The sequence below is a fragment of the Columba livia genome, chromosome 6 (assembly GCF_036013475.1).
Source record: "Columba livia isolate bColLiv1 breed racing homer chromosome 6, bColLiv1.pat.W.v2, whole genome shotgun sequence".
Classification (NCBI taxonomy): Eukaryota; Metazoa; Chordata; class Aves; order Columbiformes; family Columbidae; genus Columba; species Columba livia.
This window is the reverse complement of record NC_088607.1, coordinates 10,209,283-10,232,003: the sequence shown is the minus strand read 5'-3', so window position 1 is coordinate 10,232,003 and position 22,721 is coordinate 10,209,283. Positions and strand designations below refer to the sequence as shown.

The following is a 22,721-nucleotide window of genomic DNA, read 5'->3' as shown; positions in this document are numbered from 1 at the left end:
ACTGATGCCAGTTTAACTTGTGGCAGCTGTGGGATGGTTAAAACTATATATAATTTAAGACTATTTAATATATAAACACATTTTGTTTAATTTTGTCCTTGCATTGCTTCTGGAGACTGGTGAGGAGAGGCAGGAAATGGACAAAATTACAGGCAGCCACAAAGTTTGACTTCATGTGGTCTGAACCCAAAATAATTAAAAGTTTCATCAGTCTTTCAATTCAACAAAATTAAGTCAGCAATGGTTCAGACAAAAATATTTTCCAAAATAAAAAGTTTGGCAAAATTGTGGAATGTCCTGGCTTTAGATCTGCTTCTTTGAAACTGTCCTTGGTGTGAAGTCCTCCTTTGAAGTGAAGGGTTTCTCTGTGCCTCTTGTGGGCCAGTTAGCATTGTAAATTTGTATCTCAGTCGCCACTTCAATGAAAAAACCTTGAAGTGATATCTTAGTATCTTAACAGAATATTTTCGTTCTGTAGTGCTTTCTTCAGGTACAAGTCAGTGCAGTGGTATAGTGTTTGCAGTGGTTATTTTGTATAACCGATGTGGATGTGCATGCAGCCTTTAAAGTCACATTTCAGGAAAACCATGTTACAACTTGAGTATAGAAATACCAAATCTGCAGTGATCTGATTATATTTACTGTGTCTGTTCCATGGTGAAATCAGGCTTGAAGGAAGCCAGGCTTTGGATCTTTTAGTTTGGTTCCCCGTCACCTAATTATCAGTTGAGAGTCCAGGGGGAGGGGTCTGACTGCTGCAGGTTGGTGAGACAGTATTTATTAGCTTAATATCCCCTCTTTGCATTTATGGGAAGGTGCTGGCTTAAAGCTTTTTTCATATTGATATTTTGCTAAGTTTCTCTTCCGCCAAGGATACAATTAGATGGTAGGCTGCTTTCTCTGTCTTTTCCTTCATTTTATTTCTCCTGATCTGTTTCCTCCCTTACCGCAGTCCACGCTGCAGCTGCTTCATGCCCCAGTGCAGAAGATTAAGCTGCTTCTGAGGCCACCATCAAAAGCTGCTTTCTCACTGGGTCTATTGGAAGATGCAGCAGCGTTACCTCTGATGACTGCCATTGCCATCTTTATCATCTTTTTTTTTTTTTCCTCCCATTGTCAAGCCATCTTTTGTAGCTGCTGTAAGCTTTTACCTGTGGAAGCTTAAAAGATACAGGTTGAGATTTTTTCAGAAAGGACCCTGAAGAAGTCAGTGCTCAATCCTCAATGGCTTTCGGAGCTGAGCAGCTTAGACCTCTTAAAAGTTCTACTCTTATGTCTTTTCAGGTAGGATTTTCAGATTCTCATGAGTAACCTGTAAAAGGATGATACGTTGAAACCTGTACCTCATTTCATGGTTCATGAGGGCTTGTTTTTTCAGATTATATAAGTGCTTTTGAAATTTCATCCTTTGACAAGATCTTGTCTCAAGAAACATGTTTCAGTCTTAGCAAGGTAGCATTTGAACAGCTGTGAATTCGGAAGAAAATCACTTGCCATTTGGAGAATGCCATTGGCATGTTCTCTTTCACGTGAAATTCCAGTATGGTCGAGCAACCAATATATCCAGAGTGTTTTTGGGGTTGATGGGCCTAACAGTTAAAGTAATAAAAATGGAAACTGGTAGCAAAGTTAATACTCAAGTTATTGGAGAAAGGGGCAGAAGTTACGTTGAAGATTTTAAAGTGCTGGATGTTGCAGAGAATGAGTAATGCAAGAAGGTCTGGAGTGATTCCTTGGAAAGGTCTTTGGGAACAGATCATCTTTTTCTGCTGTATGATTCAAGATGACTCTGCATTCTGGGAAACCATTTGACCTTACACAGCTCTTACTGAAAAAAACCAAACAAAACTAAACACACAAACCAAACCAAAAAACCCAAACCAAAACAAAAAACAAAGAAACAAACAACAACCCAAATAAAACAAAAATAAGCAAACAAAAGAACCCCAAACAAAACATCAACAAAATCAAACAACGAAAACTCCAACCTCTTATTCCATTTCACTAAAAGGAATGAATTTTCCTATTTTAAAATTATACTGGGTAGATGGATGGCAAGATTGAAGTGGAACTGAAATTATAGCCAAGGAAATATGCAATTATATAATTATATATAACATTAAGAATAGTATTATAGATACTGGAGGTGATCAAGTTAGTGAAATGTAGGTCTTATAAAATTTTCCTATAGGAATTTATTGATAAAGTTGAGAGAGATGGGATATCTTAGAAAGGTCAACACAGTGGTACATCACAGTTGAAATCTCTATCAAACACTTGACATAATAGTTAGAAGACAGTGGTATATCCCCAGCTACCATAAGAATGGCTGTATTAAGTCGGACCAAAAGCCCGTATAACTTCATGTTGTTTCTCTATGAGTAAGAGGTTACTGGAGAAGAGCACAAGGGTAAAGCAGGTGTGTACCGATGAGGTTCTTACACCCTTCCAGCCTTTCTCAGTTGTGACTGAGAGATTCTTGAGTCAGAAGTGGTGTCTTCAATGTGGGGCTGTATCACCAGCACAGGAATTAGTTACCACTTTGTGGCTCAGGAGTTAAAGGTCAGAGGGAGACTCAGCTGTGTTTTTCCCTAATCAGAAAATGATGAGAACAATGAAGAAGGAGGCAAATGTGTAAATGGTATTTATTTGTTGTTTTTTCCCATGAATGTTTACCTTGGAGTTGGCTGAGTCTCTAATGGTCGTTGCTCCAGGGGAGTGAAAGTGTGAGACCTGAACTTGAAGACCTAAGTATCAGGGCTGGGTGTGAAGGTGGGAGAAGGGGATGGGATGGTTCTGTGATGAGCAGCCTCATGCTCTGGACCAGCTCCCAGGCCCCTGTGAGGCTTAGGAAGGAGCAGGGGTGCGGAGTGCCTGGAAACTTCGTGCAGCAAATGGGACTACGTAATTTTGGTGCATATTAAGATTCCTTCACTTTGTTTAATTTGATTCTTCCTATGTAACTGGACATTATTGTTTTTTGGGTTGGAGGTCCTGCTCTAGTAGTGTTAGAAGTAAAGCTTTGCAAGTTGTGAGGCCTCTAAAGTTATATAGTCCTTCCTGCATCGCATGGATTTTTATTTTTTGTGTCTTAACACTATTATCTACTTAGATGTGAGCAGATGTTTGGAAAGATACTAATGAGAATATCTATCTCCAAAGATGTGATTTTAGGTAAATACTCCATTTTGCTTCTAACTTGTACTTCTGTTTACTTTGTGTGTGTCTTTTTGTGCGTTTGAATGCCATTTATCCCCTATCTGGATAAACTTTTCATTTTGTGCTCTAAAATATCAGATACAGGGCTTCCATGAAGATGGTAAGAAGTGCAATTAATCATTTATCTGCTAGGTGTCAGCAAAGGTTCTCTTTAGGATAAATAAATTAAAAATGTTATGCATTCATGCACCAGATCTTGAAGCTGTGTGGCTCAAATCTGTTTGGAGGCTGAAAAGGAATTTCTAAGGATATATTCAGGGAAATAAATACTAGTCAGTGTCTAGAAGATACAACTGCACTTTGTACCCTTCATTTAATTAATTCACTCCATTGCATTTTTCTTGATGTATGCAACTTTGAACCTCTCTTTAATTAAGCAAAATTAACAAGTTTACTCTGTATGGACAAGATTTCCATTCAGCAAAGGGTTTTTTTTTTTTTAGACTAAGGTGTTGTGGCATAAGAGAGAAGACAGCTTCATAGATCAGGTCAAAAATAGGTAATAAAGTGTAAGAATAAATGGTCAATTTTCACAGTGGAAGAAACTCATCAGTGGTGTTCCACAGCTTCCCATTTGTGTTGGTCACATATTTGCAGATGATCTTAATACAAAGAGGAAAGAGTTGACAAAGTTACTGGTGATACTAAAATATGCAGAACAGTAAAAGGGAAAGCTAAATTAATTGTTTCAGAAGTATCTTGGGGTACTGGGTGACTGAGTATTAAACTCACAGGTGAAGCTCGTTGTTGATAATTATAAAGTGATGCACCTGGCAGAAAATCAAATCTGACTTTGTATTCCCAATGATGGGGAAGGTTACCATTTGGTAAAAATGCAATATAAAGCCCAAACTCAACAGTGGCCAGGAAAGAAAATCAGAGTTTAAGAGTTAGCAGGGAAAGAACAGAGATTGATACAGAACATGCTTCTACCCACGTATGTTTATGACTCTTCAGTGCTTTGTGTGATTATGATTCTGTGTTCCCCAAAGATCCAGCAGAACTAGAAGAAGAACAGTTCTACTGTTGATGATGAAAATTCTGGAGCAGATCAGGAACAGGGTAATGGGCAGAAATTCTTCAGCTGGGAAAAAATGTAAGGGATAGAGAGAGACATTATTACATAAATCAAGTGGCATATAGAGGAGGTCAGTGTCAAGCAGTTATTTATTGTTGCTCATAATATGCATCAGGTGGCTTCAAATCAATTTACTGAATAAGAGATTAAAAAGCAAGAGAGTTTTTTTTCTACACAAGATGTTATTGTATCATGGAAATCATTGCTACAGAATATTGTGAAATCCAGAAGATTACTTAGTTTCAAAAAACATTTGCCAATTAAAGGAATAAATACCTTCGGTCTTCTTAAAACAGAAGAGAGAGCACATCAAAGTTGGGAAATGCCTGATCTATAGACCACCACAAGGTGAGTGAACGTGCAGAGGGTTCCAAACAGGTGTCATGCACTTCTACACTTTCTCTGGGCATCTAATAGTGGTTCTTATTGGATACTGATAGACCTTCTGTCTGAAGCTCTGTGAATTGTATTTTTTCCTGACTGTGTGACGCAGGAGAGGATGCAGCCACTTTTACAGGTTTGTACCCAGGTTGGGTGTAAACAGTGCAAGTGTCTGGACTTTCTGGTTCTGGGAATGGTGATTTTTTTTTTTTTGCTTGCATAAGGATTGGCCATTAATCCAAACTAAAAACTTGAGATCATAGCAGGCATATGTTGGTTTGTTTGGGTTGATAGATCAACATATTTACCTTCAGATTATGCAGAAAATAAATAAGACTTCCTTTGTTCTGGTGTGATCACTAGTTCTGGAAATAGTATTACTTAAATGAAGAAAACACTGCAAATACTTACTTGGGAATATAAACAAATTTCATTCACTTTAAGTGAACATTGAGAGGAACTCTGTAAATGGAAATATTTTGAAGTTTGTACTCTTTGGATTTGTATGCCTACTTAAAGATAATGCAAATATTAGGCTGTACTTTTATGTGGTATTCGTTATACATGACTCATCCAGCTGGGGATCAGACTGCTACCATATGACCTTTGTTTTTAAAACATAGCACTTAAAATACATATAATAACCAACTAGCAAACAATCTGCAAATGAAAAGGTTGCGTTGACAGACTTCCTTTAGATTTTTTTTTTGCCGGTTTGCAGAGCTTTGAACAGAGACCCGCAATTAAAGAAACAGATATAAACTTCTTATGCTTTATTTAAAGTCTCATGTTTGTCATTAAATGTTATATACAAATCGAGAATTTATAATACCCATTGTCATAATAATCATTACTGTTTGTTACTTATAGCTGAGTTTTTTGAAAGTGCTCTGTTAGAAGTGCAACTTTTGTCTGAATTAGTATTTAGTGGACTATTGAGTGTGACAATTCAGTTCACTCGGACTGTTTTGTTTTTTTTTACTATAACTATGTAACTATACAGTAAGCCTAGTATTTCCCCCTTAGCTCTTGTATTAATGAGAAACAGTGTTGTCTAATATTACTGTGTTATTTGTAATACAGTAGAGCTCAAATAACTCCCTCAGGCTTGGTGGCCATACTGCGGCAAAGGCTTTAAAGTCAGAAAGATTTCCTCTCCGCACAAAGAACTGAAGTATCTGAGCTTTTCGTTGGCTTTGCTAGTGAAAAATACACCAACTTTCCTGGTATCAGGTTTGTGCAACAGCACATTTGTTTTACTCGTTTTAAAATAAACCAGTATTTTGTTTTCCTGTGTTATACTTCTAATAATTAAATTTAAAAACTTTAAAACTGAAGTACTTGATCTTTAGATGTTCAGCCCTGTTCCTCTGTTAAAAGCTGTGTCAAAGGGCGTATTGATGCAGTCACATAGCTGGTGTTCCTATATTCCCTGCTCATTCAATAGGAAAATATGACAGGAATGCTGTCACTGTGCAGTGACAAAAGTTTGATATTTTCCCCAAATGAAGTCTCATTAGAAAGAACTTAAGCATTTGAGACTTGAAGGGGTTTGTCTTGTTAAGTACTGTCATGCCAGTGAAGTTGCTTTCTTACATTTTCTGTTTAAGAAATGAGCAGTTGATCAGTCTCTTCCCATCTCCCTCATATACTGGTTCACCAAAGGATTTCCTCCCATGCCAGGTTTCCAAAATTCAAGTTGAATGATGCAGGTGGATCTTGTTCACCTGTGCTTCAGCTGTTGAATTCCACATAAAAGTGTCTTAGTCCTGCAAAGAAGGTATTAAAACTTCAGGTTTGGGCAGAATGGTATTTTTCCTAGTAGATGAGAAAAAGACAATGACTACAAGAAGCAGCTCGCCGTGTACATTGAATAACTTCTATCAATACAGTTTATATATTCTTCCATAGCCTTTAATCTAAAGACATATTAGGGATTTTTCAAATTAACATCTTGATTGCAAATCAATCGTGTATTGATTAAATAGCAAGTAAAGAGCATCACCAGGACAATTGTAAACCAATTTTGTAACAATGTGAAAAAAAATTTTCACTGCCAAATGTATTATTTACTATCACAGGAAACAGTGAAATTGTGATTCACAATTACTTTAGTTTTGCTTTTTTTCACCTTCCATTTACTAAGTACGACTAGCATATACCTGTGCAGGTATATTGCCTGGATTATGTATGTTATCTTTCATTTTGCTGTTTAAATACATATCTCCTTTTCTAAACTTTTTCTCTGATATGGTCATACAAAGAGTTGACTCTAATACAAGCAGGGACAAGGGCTGGCATCACATCTGCTGCCCTTCATGACAATTTTTTAAAATGTGTGAAGGATTTGAGGAGCAAAGGGAAAGAGTAGAGCAGTGGAGTAAACCATCTTACATTTACACTTTCTCCTGTAGGATATAGATTAAGACCATCAAGATTTCAGATTAATCACAGTACCGTTCAACAAATCTATCTTGATTGTTTAATACTACAGTCAAGGATAAGATGCTGAGTATCTGTAACTGCTCAATGCTTAGTGAAACCTGTTTATAGTCTCTACATAATGTAAAAAGCAAATTTGAAAGTGCCATGGCTCATCTGTATTTTCTTAAAGCTAGCTTGCCACCATTTTTGTTAATTACTTGACTAGTGCCTTACATTTATACCATTTACCTACAAATGATTTAGTTAAGATAGAGGTGGAGCTGTGGGCCCCTAGTGTTGCACTGCTCTTTCTTTTGTTCTGGTTCCTCAAACTGAAGCAATTCCAGGCAGTGAACACATAGTCAAGGTCTTCTTTCGTGCCCCATACCAGAAGAATGACATGTTATGCAGTGTTAGCATTTATAAACCTAGAAGTACAAGTGGGAGTGCCAATGACCTTACAGCTCAGCATCTCATTCTTTGTAACTCAAAATGGAAAAAGGAAAATCTTGGGTTATGTTGTAGGGATTGAAAATGCTGTCCTGGAGTTGAATGGCTCATAGAAAGGATTATTATAACAACATTACTTTATACAAAATTCCCTTTTCCATATTCCTGTAAGGTCATCTGTAGCATCATGTGATTTAAAAATTTCAGTGGTAGTGTTGTGGTGCGGTGAAGATCTGGGTTGTGGTTTAACCTGACAGGCAGCTGAACACCACACAGAACCATTCGTTCACCCCCACCCCAGTGGGACAGGGGAGAGAATCAGAAAGAAAAGGTAAAACTTGTGGATTAAAACAAAGACAGTTTAATAGGATGGGAAGGGAAAATAATAATAATAATAATAATAATAATAATAATAATAATAGAATATACAAAAAAAGCAGTGCGCAATGCATTGCTCACGACCAGTCAACCAGTACCTGGCCAGTTCCCGAGCAGCAGTCCCCTGGCTAACTTGTCGCTAGTTTATATCCTGAGCATGATGACGTACAGTGTGGAATATCCCTTTGACCAACTGGGGTCAGTTGTTCTGGCTGTGCCCCGTCCCAGCTTCTTGTGCATTTCCAGCCTCCCGCTGAGAAGTCCTTGACTTGATATAAAAATTTCTTATCAGCAACCAAAACATCAGTGTATTATCAACATTCTTCTCACCCTAAAAGTAAAACACAGCACTACACCAGCTACGAGGAAGAAAACGAGCTCTGTGCCAGCTGAAACCAGGGGACAATCTGTTTTATGTGTCTTATGTGAGAGGTCTCTAGACTTAGAAATGTTTTAAATAAAATGTGATAATGGGACAACAGAAATTTGTTTGAAGGTTTTGGTAAGTTTGGAAGCGTTCATTAAAAGATCATTGGAAACAAAACCAAAACCTGATGAAGAGGCATAGAAAAAGGTAGATGTTGGTTTCCGGTCCAAATATAGTGGAAGGGGAGAAAGAAACTCGTGGGATCTCAGACCCATAAGCATGGTCCATTGTGAGAAGAGAACTCTTACCTTTAAAAAGGGCATGCTGTATTATCAGCATTTCTCTCTTTTAACATAATAGAAGACAATGCCACATACTTTTGGAGAAGGACCAGCCTTGCCAGAGCACCACCCTTTGAGAGGCAAACAGAGAGGATGGCATGTCGTTCTTTTGAAGGGCTCAGGAATCTATGAGACTGAGAGAGAACCACTGAAAGGTGCTGAATGAAGATGAGTGAATTGCAAACATCGTCTGAAGAGCACTTAGGGGAAGAGGCAGCAAATAACTTTTTTGAAGAAATTCTCAACTGCATTCATCAAACTGAATCAAACTGGTGCAGATTTGCAGTTCCTCACCTTGCTTTTGTGATGATTTGGATTCAGTACGGGGTAAGAAGCTTATGCAGCCATTATACGAATGAGGCTGTTAACACAAAGTAATTTGTTTGGAAAAATTCTTTCTGTTGGCAAACATACAGATGTGAGATTATGTATGCTTATGACTCTTCAGTATTTTAACTCCTTGACCATGTGGAAATAACTTAAGGGCTGTGTGGTGTCTTTTTTCTTAAGAAAATAAAGCTGCAAACATTGCAACATAAAAATCTGATGTTTTATTGCTTCCCTACTTCTAATGAACCAATGGAGATATCACACATAGAGTTCAAGATGATTTTTGCGAACGATATTTTCTTGAACCATTTGTCTTTTTAATATCCACTATATTTACAACGTTGGATATATCAAGTGGTAGAATAATCTTCTGTTTGAAGTTTCTCTGGAAAGTCTTTCAATGAGGGGACAAGGGTGGTTTGTAATAGGTTTTGACCCTATATCTTTGAAATCACTATGTACCTAACATAAATAATGGAATGGCCCAACACAAATTAACTTAAAAATATGTATCTGCTTGCAGTTTCACTTTTCTAGTATTACCTTTTTGCTAAGGGTGTATTAGAAAGGCATTTTCTATAAATTTTGCCAGTAGATGACTTTTAAGTATATAAATATTTATTTACTTTTTACTTTATTTTGTATACTCTTTCCATCACTGTAGCTATTGGTGGTATTGGTGGGGTTTTATATAATTTAATCTCTATAAGTGATCAACCTTACGTTATTATTTCATGTTGTTTTTTGGCATCATAATAATATTTAACGTAGGAAATTATAGAGTCACAAAGATGAGATTGCAGCTTCTTTTATTTGTCAGGGAAGGAGATGGAATATAAGTGAACAAACTGAGTTTAACTGAGTAAAAAAAATCCCTGATATAAAACCAAAAGAATATCGTAAACAGCAGATAAAATAATCAGAAAAAATTATTTAGACAAATTTCATTCCAATTAGCTTGCAGGTGAAAGTTTCTTTTTTAAGTGCTATAATCCACAAAGGAAAAATAACTCCTAGTTCAAATGCTAAGGTCTCTGTAGTGTACTACCAAGTTTCAGAGGGAAAGTGTTTTCAAGGTCTTTTCATGAATGATGTGTTATGGAATGGGGTCACTCGAAAAGGAATAATTACAGAGTGATCAGAAGATTTCTTTGAAAAGATTGTGCTAGACCTTCTGTGTGCTTTGTGGAAGAACAGAAATCAGTTTTGCTCCTAGGGTGGGCTAACAAAATTTATTGTGTTTTTGCAGCTACTTCTATCTTTGCCCGAAAAGCTGCGCGCCTCACCTCCACAGTGCTCTCGGCCTCTGTAAGGTCATTGCCAAGAAACCAGATCTTGGAGTTGTTTTAAGTACAACAAACTGCTGCACCATTTGACCAATTGAAAAAAAACAGTTTTGAACTCTAATGAGTCTTTGCTCATCTCTTGTCTTGGCACTACCAGTCATTAAATAATAAATTTCTCTCTGATTGTACTTCTTTATGTGCTTTTATAATCTTATTTGTATTGTGTTGTATTTTATTTGTACTCAGCTGCTTCTCTTTGTCTCAGAGCATGGACTTACTAGAAATAATTAATTTGAGGAATACTTTTTCACCCTTTGTATAGTGTTCACACTGAGGATCTGAGATCTACAGTGATTCTTATTCATTTGGAATATAGTAATTTGTTCCTGTCAGCACACAGGGGCTAGTTTGTTGTTTTAAATTGATGACTTTTGGTTTTGTTGGCTTGCTCCCCAATACAAATTGAACATCTGACAAAAGTCTTTTTGTCTGAAAGTTCAATCGAGACAAGTGCTCTGTGTTGCTTAACAGTACGAGTTGGGGTCCCCAAGATAAAAGTTGCCTGAACGCCAAGTTTTTAGTAGAGCTTGTTTGTGCAGATAGCAGAGGTAATTCATATTCCTCAGGTCTATGAATCAAACGGACAAAGGAAAAATAGGTATGCACGCCATTCTTTTTGAGATAGTGGACCAGTAGTTTCTTCTTAATAACAATGAGGACTGTCTAACCCCTGAGAACAATGGGAAGCTGACACCGGGGATGTTCCTATATGAAGTTAGAGCGATTAGAAGATTCTTAGAATGCTTCTTCCCCTTTAGCAGATAGTGCCAAAATAAATTATTCAGTGGATCTGGTTTGGGGTGCTCTGGCAATTTTTGCTTATATGGGATTTTATCTGCTTAGAACCTAATTTGGATTATTATAGATTTGAAAGTTGATCCGTAATACAGTGTAAGAGGAAATCCAGCCACCAGGTCTGGACTGTGTTTTCCAGGGTGCTACAAACAAACATATGAGCCTTAGTGGTCACCTATGGAAATACTCTTTAGGAAAACATGTGTTGGTTTCTAATGACCCCTTGCAGTGATTCTTCAAGGATTCTTCAGATACTGAAATATCTTCCTTTTGATGAGGTGGTTAGATCAATAATGTGAAATCCAAACTAGGAATCCTAGTGGTCTAGCAAACACTTTCTGATAAAATAGTTTTACGGTACAATAAATACTTTTCATCCTCAAATATTACCCAAGTCAGCTGCATGTAACTATGCATTCCATTTTTGCTTCTTAACTGTGGCATCTCTTAATTTTAGAGTTAATGCTCAAGTGTCACTCTTCTGGTTCACTGCAGGACAGGTTTTTCCCAGGTTCACAGCCATCCAAGCCATGCATTTAGTTTTAAAGACTTCTTGCTTGTTAAAATGTTTTACTCCAAGGACATATTTATAGGCAACTTGTATATACTGGGACAGCTGGAAGTTCTTAGGATATCTTTGAGTAGGAAATCACTGCCAGTTTGTATGAGCATTTTTTAATACACAAATGTACTAGTTAGTTCTGTATCCATTTATTTGCAAGTATCACCTGAAAGACCCTAATTCTTGCTTATTTCTCTCATATCTGTAGGTTTCTGATCTATTAATTCAAATCTAGTGATCGTGCATTTTTTATGCCTTGCAAAATCTACATAAATAAATAGATAAAAGCATAGATAGTTCATCATACAGTGTGTTTAAGATCAGCTGGAACCAGTTTTCTTTTTTTTTTTCTTGATCTTTCAGGCTGAAATACATCTTACCTGTTGAGTTATTTGTTTTATTGAAATTTCTCCATCTCTCTTGCAGAAAGTTTATAACAAAATACTTCCAACATGCAAACTGATATTCAATAAGTTTTTAAAACAAGATTATATATGGGTAGATAGATTCATATCATCATGCTTCCAATAAATGCACATTTGTGATCAGAGTCAACAGTTCTTGTTTTAGGTCTTATCAGGTATATACATCTCTGCTTGAGGTGAACAAAAATATAAGCTGTCACCCAACAATAACCTAAACTTTTTCCTTGAGGCCGCTACTTCAAAAGTCTTTGAAACTGTTGTGATGCTGTTATAATGGTTGCCCTTCTCCTACAGAACCATAAAGCCGCCTGTAGTAACAGTGGACAATGACAACAGACAAATGGCAGCGTGGGCTCTTCAAGATGACTCCTCTTGTTGGTTGTAAGGTGGACGATCCTCTGTGGGACATGAGCGAGGGAGGTCACCAGGGGACTCGAATATCTGAGCAGGGGGAGGGAACCAGCAGGGAATGACAAAATGGGTGGTGGGAAAGGGAACCAAATGTGATGTTCCATCACACTTTGTGGTAGAAAGAGGTAAGTGTTGATCACACTGGAGAAAGTATGTGACAAACTGGGGAAAGAATGTACAAACTGTGGGAGATGTAAGATAGAAGACTGATGAATGATAGGGACAGGGAAAGAATGGTGCGTATGTCACTTTAGAGTTTAATGGAATGGTTGCTATCACTCTCTGTACCTTGAGTTCATTTTCCAGTTGAAATTTTAACTGGAGATTATTACCTAAATTTGGGTCTGTCCCTGGATGCTTAGGAATCAAAAATCCAGATATGTGTTGCACACTTAGATTTTTTTTTTTTCTTCCAGTCTTTATGTTCTTTCTGTGTGGATTTTGCATGTCAGATTCATGAACTGGAGTTAGAAATACTGTGTTTGCCATATGCTATCAAACTTTGTTTTTCTTTGTATCAGATCATCTGTATTTGATGCTAACAGCTTTGTTATACCACAAGGTTCTAAACTGTACCATACAAGAACAGCTGGTGGGGTGGAGGGACAGATGTTTGGTCAAATAGTACTGGGCCTTTCTTGCACTTCAAAGGGGCTGAGCAGAGGTATGGCTATGGAGTGTAGTTCTACTCTTCTAATCTGAGTAATGTGAATATTTGCCATAGTTTATTAAGAGATTGGGAGAGCAAATGACCCATATGAGCAGAAATCGGAAAGCGGTTCATTAGATAATTTTTCTCTTTCTATGGAGCTTGCCCTGTAAAGATGAGAACCTCAGAATTAAATTCATATTGCCAATATGTGTCCCATGTTACAATATTCTCTGATATAAACTAATTTCTTTTGATTGATATTTCTTTGTTACCTTCTTTATCGGAGCTTCACTTTAGTTTTGTTCAAATGAAAAGTGGGATAACTTTTGAATTTAATCTTTGCCCTGATATTGAGATCTGAGCATCTCTCTTCTTGTACATGAATGCTTGTTCAGCTGCTATTTGAATAAAAGAAGTATTATGTAAGCAGTAACCATCAAGGTTTATTAAGTATGAAGATCTTAGATGTATCTTAAACTCCCTGAACGGCTGATCATCACAAACTGGCAGCATCTACTGAAATGAGAATCGTTCCATCTCTGCTGTGTTCCTTAAGATTTCCCCTTGTTATCCATTAATGGCCACTATAGGAGGCAGTACAAGTTCTGGACTAATTGAAGCTTTGACTGATATGGCAGTCTTTATGCAGTCTTATATAAAGCGAGGTTTTCCTTAAGGTTCACACTACATTGTCTTGACAGTGAAAATCTAGGCAGCTATAAACAAGATCAATAGAAATGTGTAAGCATCGCTGGTGACAACATAGGAGCAGGGACAACACAGAAATAGTCAGTGGATTTTTTGAGTTTGGACATCAATATTTACTGGGAAATGAGCTACTGCCAGTATCAGTGTTTCTCATTATTCTTTTTGTTGTATGTTGGTCCACTTAGAGGCAGAATTTCTGACTACGCGACAGGTAAGGAGAAAAATAACAAGTTAGCTGGATCCTGTCTATCAGAAAGACACTTTAAATGCCAAATATTTTGCAAATACCAATATGTTGTATAAATATACTGCCTTTCTGTTACACTGTGTTGCAAAGCTTAAGATTTAAGTTCTGAAGAAATAAACCAAATAGGGAAGGGGTGGCTGTTTTTGATATAGATACATGCATTCTAATAATTTATTTTCCATCCATTTTATGCACTTTAAGGAATGAATGTTGTTTACAAGTATTTTCACTGAATGGAGGAGACTGAGGAGCTCAAATGCAGAGGCAGTATAAAAAGGAGGAGGACTTCAGTTAGATAAACTATAAGTAGTAGATTTGTTATTGACTTTTATCTCAGGTAGTGTAAAGCAAGAACAACTAATCATCAGCTTGTGATAAAGCTAGAAAATGACATGTCTGAACATCGGGCTAGTATTTTATCATATTAGCTATTGATTTAACACAGCGTGAAACAACTGGTTCTGTCCCAGTAGTGCCTGGTGGGGAGCAGTGAAGGTACAGATTTACTCTTCCTTCAGTCTGCTGCAAACTTCAAAGCCCAATTGTGACCACTTAACTACTAAAATTACTTAACTCAGGCAATTTTTCTCTTTCTCATGTAAGACAATGTGTCTGTGTGTAAGTACACATGGAATGAAAGGAATCCCAGCTAAATCATGTCAGGGCACAAAATAAAAAACTCAAGAAACAAGGACAGTAAGGTCCAAAAATCAGTTTTGACTGGGCTGTGTTCTACACAAAGGGTTTTTCATTTTTCTTTTTATTAATCAGTAGTTTGAGCTAATGTGCTTATGGGCCAGAACAGCTGCATTGAAATACAGAGTGAACACCATGTGGGTAATCTGTATGCAAACCACCTTAATTATGCTGGTTTTCTATTTAATTATGCTTTGCATCGAGCATTATTTTATTTTGCGTTTAATGCTGAAGTCAGAAATTATCCTCTGCTACTCTCATTCAACTGAGTTTTTCATATTGTGATTAATATTTTTAGGTCTCGACTGAAATTTTCACATTCTTTGTATTAGTTTCAGGAATGGAAAAACATGTCTTGGTATATAGGTGGAAAGATACCTCTGAGAGAGAGTGTGTGTGCTTAGTGAAAAAAGGACAATGCCTATAAATAGTGTTTTGTGCACCAAAAAGTATTTTTGGACAGGCCTGCTGAAGTTTCTTTGTTTTAAAATAGACCCTATCAGAGTGGCACAAATGTAGGTGGGACAATTCAGCTGCCTTGGAAACATCTAATTCGTCTTGCCCTCATTTGAAGTGTCCGAAATGAGGACTGGCTTTATGATTTCCTTTTTCTTTACTCTTGGAGTTCACAGTGGACAAAAGGTATATGTTATTAATAGACCTGAACTCTGTAGCAAAACTGTGCTTTTAACTGGAAAGCCTAAAAGCCTAAAAAATACCCGCTTTCCTAGGCTTTACCTAGTGCTAGAAATCCAGGGAGTGGGAGAGCTGAAAAAAGGTGATGATAGCATTCAAAACACCAACTGCTTCAGCCCAATTACAGACTTTCCATTCCAGTTGCTGATGTCCGTAGTGTCTGGCCAGAGGGTGCAGGTACAGCCTGATACAGACCATTCAGCAACAGCTGGAGGAAGGAACCAACACCTGGACGCTTCTTTCTGGGAAAGGAAGGAGCTGGTGGAAAGTACCAGCAGATGTCTTGTTACTGTTAGCAACGGGATCTTAGGCTCCAGATGAAAATACTGGCTGAAACAAAGATATTTTAATGAACGTTTCATGTTTTGTTTTACCTGAGATGTTTATCATCCTTTAGCATGAGCCAATTAGTGTCAGCTACTTAGTCCAAAAATCTTAAGCCTGCTTGAGATTTTTTTTCTCCCTGCTTCACTGTCTTTTGGAACATTCCCTTTAGAAGTTGCCCTTCATAGGATAAACTTCTCCCCTTGGATGAAAATGGCGTCATATTTTAATTTTCTCCAATACACTGGAGTTTATCTTCCATCTCCAAGATTTAGCACACATTTGTCTTAATTATGAACCTACGACACAGCATAAAGTCTTTGGCCAACAAGACAGTCTGAAGTACATGATCCTGTTGTGTAGTTGCTCCTTGTCCCCTAAATAGTGTTTGTTGGATAAATGATTAAATGAAGCTGTGTGGTAACAGGCATTATTAAAAACAAAACAAAACCACAAAATCAAAATAAAGAACCCCCCAGCCACCCCCCCAACAACAACAAACCACAAGAAAAGGAACAAAAGCAAGCTTTCAGTAAGATATAGATATATATAGATAGATATAGATATATATATGAGTTAGGTCATTACAACAAGGAGATTAATTGAGGTGGCCAGTGAAGATTTCATAAAAGAAACGTAAGCTTGGTGTTTTACTGGAAAAAGGCACTAGTTCTCTGTTTCACCGTCATCCTTAACAATTTTCCCGAACAGGTAATTTTGCAGAGAAACTTATAACTCTTACCTGAATGCTTATTCTGTGCGTGTGTCAGTTCCAAGTGCAAAGTTCTGCTCTAGTTAAACCATATTAAAAAATAGGCTTACTTCTCTAGTTCTAGTTTTGCTGATCTTTAGATTGAAGTTATTCATATCTAGTAGAGACTTCTGGAGAATAACAGAAGCTGATATGATGTTAATGACTGACTTCCAATGCCTGACATGACTTTTTAAAATCTGTTTAGGAGTAGGGGTCTTCTAGGATTTGATATAGAAACTTAAGTGATCATATTGACATCCATAAATATTTCTGCAGATTAGCCTGAAAATGGTTGAAAATCAATTTCTCTGTCAACAAAACTGGCTTAACTTTGATTGTTCCTATTCTTTGCATCCAGATTTGTTGTTGATGCCACAGTCTAGGCATGTCCATTTTGCCTTGAAGTCCAAGTGTGGACCTATGCTATAAACGACAGAATTTATCCCACTTAGACGCTCCTAGACCTGAAAGAAATAGCCAAGTTGTGGGTTACTTTGAACCTGTATCAGATGTGGTCTTAGTGCCAAGGTATCCTTGTTTTCCAGCTGTCATCTGAGTTGAGGAGAGAGGGTGTTCACGCCTCTCCAACCTTGCACTTGCCCTTTCTTCTTGCCTTTTCAAACCAGAAGAAATATGAGTAGCTATATTTAAAAACCAACAAACAAACAAAAACCAAAACCAAAAAGAACAAAAGCAAAAATCCCCATGAGGCTGAGGGGAGTTATTCATTGCTATGTTTGGAGAGTGCTATCCAAGCCCAAACAATGCTTATCTGAAGTTTTCTTTGTAATACTTTTATTTCATTATATTACTCTTCTATAGATATGGTCTTCTGTATATTGGAAATTATGGCAGTGAATTTTTGAGCATCCTATAAAACATGGAGTGGGGGAGAGGTCAGCTAGTTCCAGACCTTTGAATTATGAAAAATCTTTCCTTGTCTAGGTTATTAAGTTTAAAAGGCACAGCTCAGGTAAATATAAGTTGTTTTTCTAACCCCAAATGTCTTATTCACAATAGAAATCATCCTCTGTTACTCTTTAAATGCAGAGGAACAATCAGTTTCGGTGCTCTCACAGGTCTCTATCTACAGCACGTGCAATCCAGCAGGTTGTTCAAGCATCAGCGATGTTGCTGGCACACGTGGTGCACTGGTCACGAGTTTGAGATGGAACCAGTTTGTGGGCACAAGCTGCGTTTTTTATGACCAACATAATACAATGTGTTGTATCCTCATGAGGGTTTGCTTGACCTTCCTCCCTGCCCTCACCCCGTAATGAAACCAAAAGCGTGTTTGATGGTGATTATTGAAAAGAAGATTTATAGACCTGTGACTTCTACTTAAAATGGGTGACTGTATCTCTGCATTAATTTCACATTAGCACTTGAAGTTGGATTTTTCTCTGCTGTTGTAGGAAGCTGAAGACATTTGGCGGGGTGGCAGAATACAGGTTTTAAGTTGTGTGTTTCTCTCTGAGTTACCTGCACTGTTTTTTTTGTGCGCATACATTGCAGGGCAGGCAAGACCAGGAGGGGCTTAGACATTGACTTTTGCCAGCCAGCACATACTGTTAAATCGATTCTTTCAATTGGAAGTTTCATAGGATTTGTAGATTAGTTTTTATTTCCTTTTGGACAAAAATGTACCAGCTTTGGCTTTTATTTTCATAAGGAAATGCTTGAAAATCCAGCATTGCGTGAGGTTGTATATTAACACGATGTAATTGTTTTCCTGCTTTGTACACGCAATTGATAAGAACCAATCTACTGAGGAAGAGGAAAATCCCTTTTGAGTTGCACTCTGAAGTGTCCAGTCTACTGTTCCTTGTATCATCTTTGCAGAGAAATGTAGAAATTTTGAAAACTGAAGTCTGAACACAATTTCTTAAGCAATTTCAACAATTTTCACATCCTGGAAAAGTGTTTTTGTGTTTCGGTTTCAATGCAAGATTTAAGATTGTTAAGTAATCACTTACTTTTCTTCTAAATGCGTTAAACTGTGTCTTTTGCATTTCTGTTCAGGAAAAAATAGCTAAGTATCTATTCTGCAAGGCAGATATGAAAGTGTGAATGCTGCAGTATTTAGCAGTCCATTTGAAGATCGGGTCACTTCTTTCACCTTGCTTTTAGCAAGAGCAATGGCAAAACTGACTAGTTGCAAAGTACACAAAATAAAGTGTAATTTATTCCTAGAAATTATTTCTGCTTGTGCTTTTTTAACATCTCGAGCAGGGCCAGATTCTGAAACAGATGCCTGAAGATTTTTTTAAGCCACTTGTATATGCTAGGAAATTCTGTTGAGTTTTGTATGAAAGCAGATGTTTGTGGATAAATAAACCTCATTTGTTTATGCATATTTCACACACACACAAAATCTCTTTAATCTCTTCTTAAAACACTAAACCTGAAAAAATGAGAGATTCGGATGGGAGGATTTGCTGGGTCTTTTGTCTGAAATGCACCTTGGTTTGCTTGTTTGTTTGGCATTCAGGAGGGGGAAAGCTGTTCTTTAGTCCAGGGATGAAAATGTGCGATGGTTCATATCAATTATTTGGCTCATTGCTGAGAGTGCGTTGGAGTGAGGGGGCACTGGCTAGTTCTGGCCTTCACTAATGGGAACGTTTCAGAATGGGGATGAGTAATTAAAGTATAGAATGTGGAAAATTAGGCGAAAATTGAATAGAAATGAATAAGTATGTGTTCTGTTGTGCAGATGTTGGGAACAGATTATTTTGGATACCTCTTTCTATCTACATCTTGGTTGCCACGTAAAAATTGGTCATACACCATGTAGATTGTTTCTCTTCCCATTCCCTTTTCTGGTTTTTATGTTGTGATGTATCTGTATAGGTAGTAATTTAGCAAAATACCCTGTCTGCCAGGTGTGGGAACTAGCTGATTGTATTGTAATACCAGATCATTACTTAATTCATATGCAACCTAGCCTAGCACATGGAAAGCATTATAAATCTATTTACAGTGTGGCTGGTCTGATGATAACATTGTATTAAATTCCCAGGTGAGGCAATTTAAGCAATTGCTTTGCCATGTGTAGGCCATGGAAATTAACTTCTCATATGCTTTAGAAATAGACGAACTTCATTGTTATGCTCAGATTAGTAGTATAAGCAGAATTCTTACAGTCTGGTTACATGTACCCTACTTCACATGTAGAATCATACAGGGGGGTGGTACTGCAGATCACAGATCTTAATTAGTTTAAGCTGAGTTAATTCATTTCAATTCTAATTTAGCTGTGCTTGCCCATGAACACATTCAGTTCTATTGGGAAATGTTAAGGCTTGGGTCAAGTAGACAGATTGTTTAAAGCCAAATTGCCAGACAGAACTGAGCAAGTGTATCTGTTTGAACAGGGCTTTAAGAAAATCGCCCAATCAGTATGCAAAAATCCTGTTCATAAACCGAGAGAGATCTGCCTGGAATCAGAAATTCTTCCTTGTCAGAAGGTCTGGGTACTGTAGTACATTTAAAACAGCCCCTGAAACTTTCTCTGTCTTGAAGTCCTTGTGGAAAGTCGCTTAACCCTTTTGTGTCATTGTGTGTTTGTGTGCATGCTACGTCTGAGTGTAAACACGTAAACTGAGTTAAAAACACTTGTGTGCTTAGACTTTTTGTGACTGCATATATAAGAAAATACAGGGAGAACTTCTCTATACGACAGACCTTTACAGTCAAAAAACCTGCTCATAGAAGCTCTTAAACCTATACTGAGCTGCCCAGAAGTGCCTTGGATTACAAACTCTGTAAACCTTCTGTCTTTTCTAGAAACATACATATAAAGTACCAGTAGACAGTGGTAACTGACAACTAAGACTAAAAATGTTGACAATTTCTTGATTTGCCTGGTTAGCTTATGTATAGAAGTCATTAACTATTTATAAAATGCATTATGAATTGGGTTCCTTCAAACTGTAGCAGAGTGTGTGACATTTCCAGCTCAAACTATCATTCTTGCATTTGGCTAAAGTACTTATTTATAAACAGCTGATAGGTGTGAACTAAAACAAAAAATCTAGACATTATTTAATTGTAGAATTCAGATGAACTGAACTAATTCTGATAGCCACACTGAAAAGTGTTAGCCAATATTGCTTTAATAAAAATAAGAATAGTAATTCAAGATATTGATATTTTGGACAAATCCTGAAAGAACAAACGAACACTTTAGTTCAAAGGACCTTGCTTTTATAATATTGATTCATTTGGTAGTGAAACTGTGATCAAAAGTAGTATCAAATTATTTATTGATTATGGCAAAGAGATACATCTAATTGTAGTCTAAGGGTTATTTCTTTTAATATAATTGCTGATTTTCAGATCATGACAGATTATTGCAATAAAAGAACAATGATACAAATATATTTAAGTTCAGTGAAGATGATGTAAAAGATTATAAAGGACCTTTAAAAATTGTATTGCTATTAACATTTATTTCTCTCCTGTGAAGAACATTCATTTTCCTTTCTCTCATGCAGTCTCTTATGAATGAGAATATCAGCCAGTTAAAGCTTTCAAACAGATGATGTGTAACCAACAACCATCTCATTCTCTACGTGTGATTAGGCAACTTTTTCACTGAAGAACAAGCTCATGAGGCATCATACTCCTCATCTCAGCCTGATAATGATAAATACATTCAACACTAACAGAATCAATGGGGCTGAGTCATTTTGTTAAATAGGGAGAGACTGTGCAGTTGAACTGCTAGACCTCAAATGGGAAGATCAAATCATAATCAGAAAAGAAGATTAGGTATTTGTTGGTAAATATTTGTAATTTTCTTCCTTGTTTGATGTGTACCAAATAATAATAGGAAAATAATATAATTGAACAATCTATGCCAATTTGTTGGCTTTTTGGTGAAAAAAGAGAAAAACAAAACCTATCTCCATATGATATTTTTGCATACTGTGGAGTGTTTTAGTCCCCCATAGTGATGAAATGAATAATTTAAACAGGCAGCTCTGATACCACAGCCTGTTTAAAGGTTCTCGTTTCCTTTAATGCTGTAGACTGCTTTAGCTTGGTTAGTATGAAACTGTGACAGCTGAGATCTCCAAAAGATTTGGCACAATTCAGCTCTTGTAGTAGGCCCATGGAATGCTTTGTCCTTGGTACGTACATCTGTAGCTTTAATATATTATCTAGATCTGAGCATGAGGAACTGAAGTGCAAATTGGTAAGCACTGTAACGGTGATGATGGTAGTAAAGGGTGAACTATACAGGAAAAAGAGCTAAAATGTGTTGCTCTGAGATGAACAATACAAGGCTTACTCCACTGCTGGGTCCTAGTGAAACAGATAACCTACTTCCAAATTTATTTGTCACAAATGTAATGAATTGCACTGTGCTCAGTATAATTTCTGGTGGGTTATTTCCTGCGTCCCGGTTCCAAGCGCCTTTTATTTTGGCATGATTGTGCAATTAGGGAACACTTGAGGAGGGACTTGTTTTTACTGAGTTCCTGCTGATAGTGACCACCATGGCAGTGTGTGCGGGAAGCTCCCAGTGATAAATGAAGGCCCTACAGCCTATTTCTTGCTACCTTGGGTTTCCTCCTCTCATGAAGTGAAAAAGTGATCATAACTGCACGCAAATATAAAAAGATTTTGACCAATATGTTAAAAATCCTTTCCTCTTTAAATGGTGAATGTAGGAACATTAACTTAGTCAGGGCCTGTTATTTGGCCAACAAAAAAACTGAAAGCTGGGCTGATGTCCTAGTGGACTTCCCCGTTGTTCCACTGAATGTTGTGCCACCTTGGTGATCTTCAGACATTTGCATTCCATTTCTCGGCACTTGATCTAGTTTAGAATCAATACGATTATCAGTTCATGAGCAAATCTGGTGCTCATAAGCTGTGAATAATGACTGTCTGTCCTAACGATTTAATGAATGACTGTCTCAGTTTTGTGGTGTTCCCGTGACCTGCTGTAAACCAGTGTTTCCTTGTGCTGTTGCTTTCTCTCCTTCCTTTTGCCTGATGATTTCTGGTCCTTTCCCTGTAGGTCTTTGGAACCTTAACAGCATAGGAAATGCTTGTTAATTTTCTACATCTTTAAGTTCAACCAGTTTTGTCAAACGTGTGTTGTTCATCTCAGTCTTGAGTTCTTA

At 37.2% G+C, this 22,721-nt stretch overlaps 1 protein-coding gene across 4 annotated transcripts in view; it reads left to right on the top strand.

Moving 5' to 3' along the window:
• VTI1A (vesicle transport through interaction with t-SNAREs 1A) overlaps positions 1-22,721 on the top strand; it is a 264,965-nt gene that overhangs the window by 29,805 nt on the left and 212,439 nt on the right. The window lies entirely within an intron of this gene.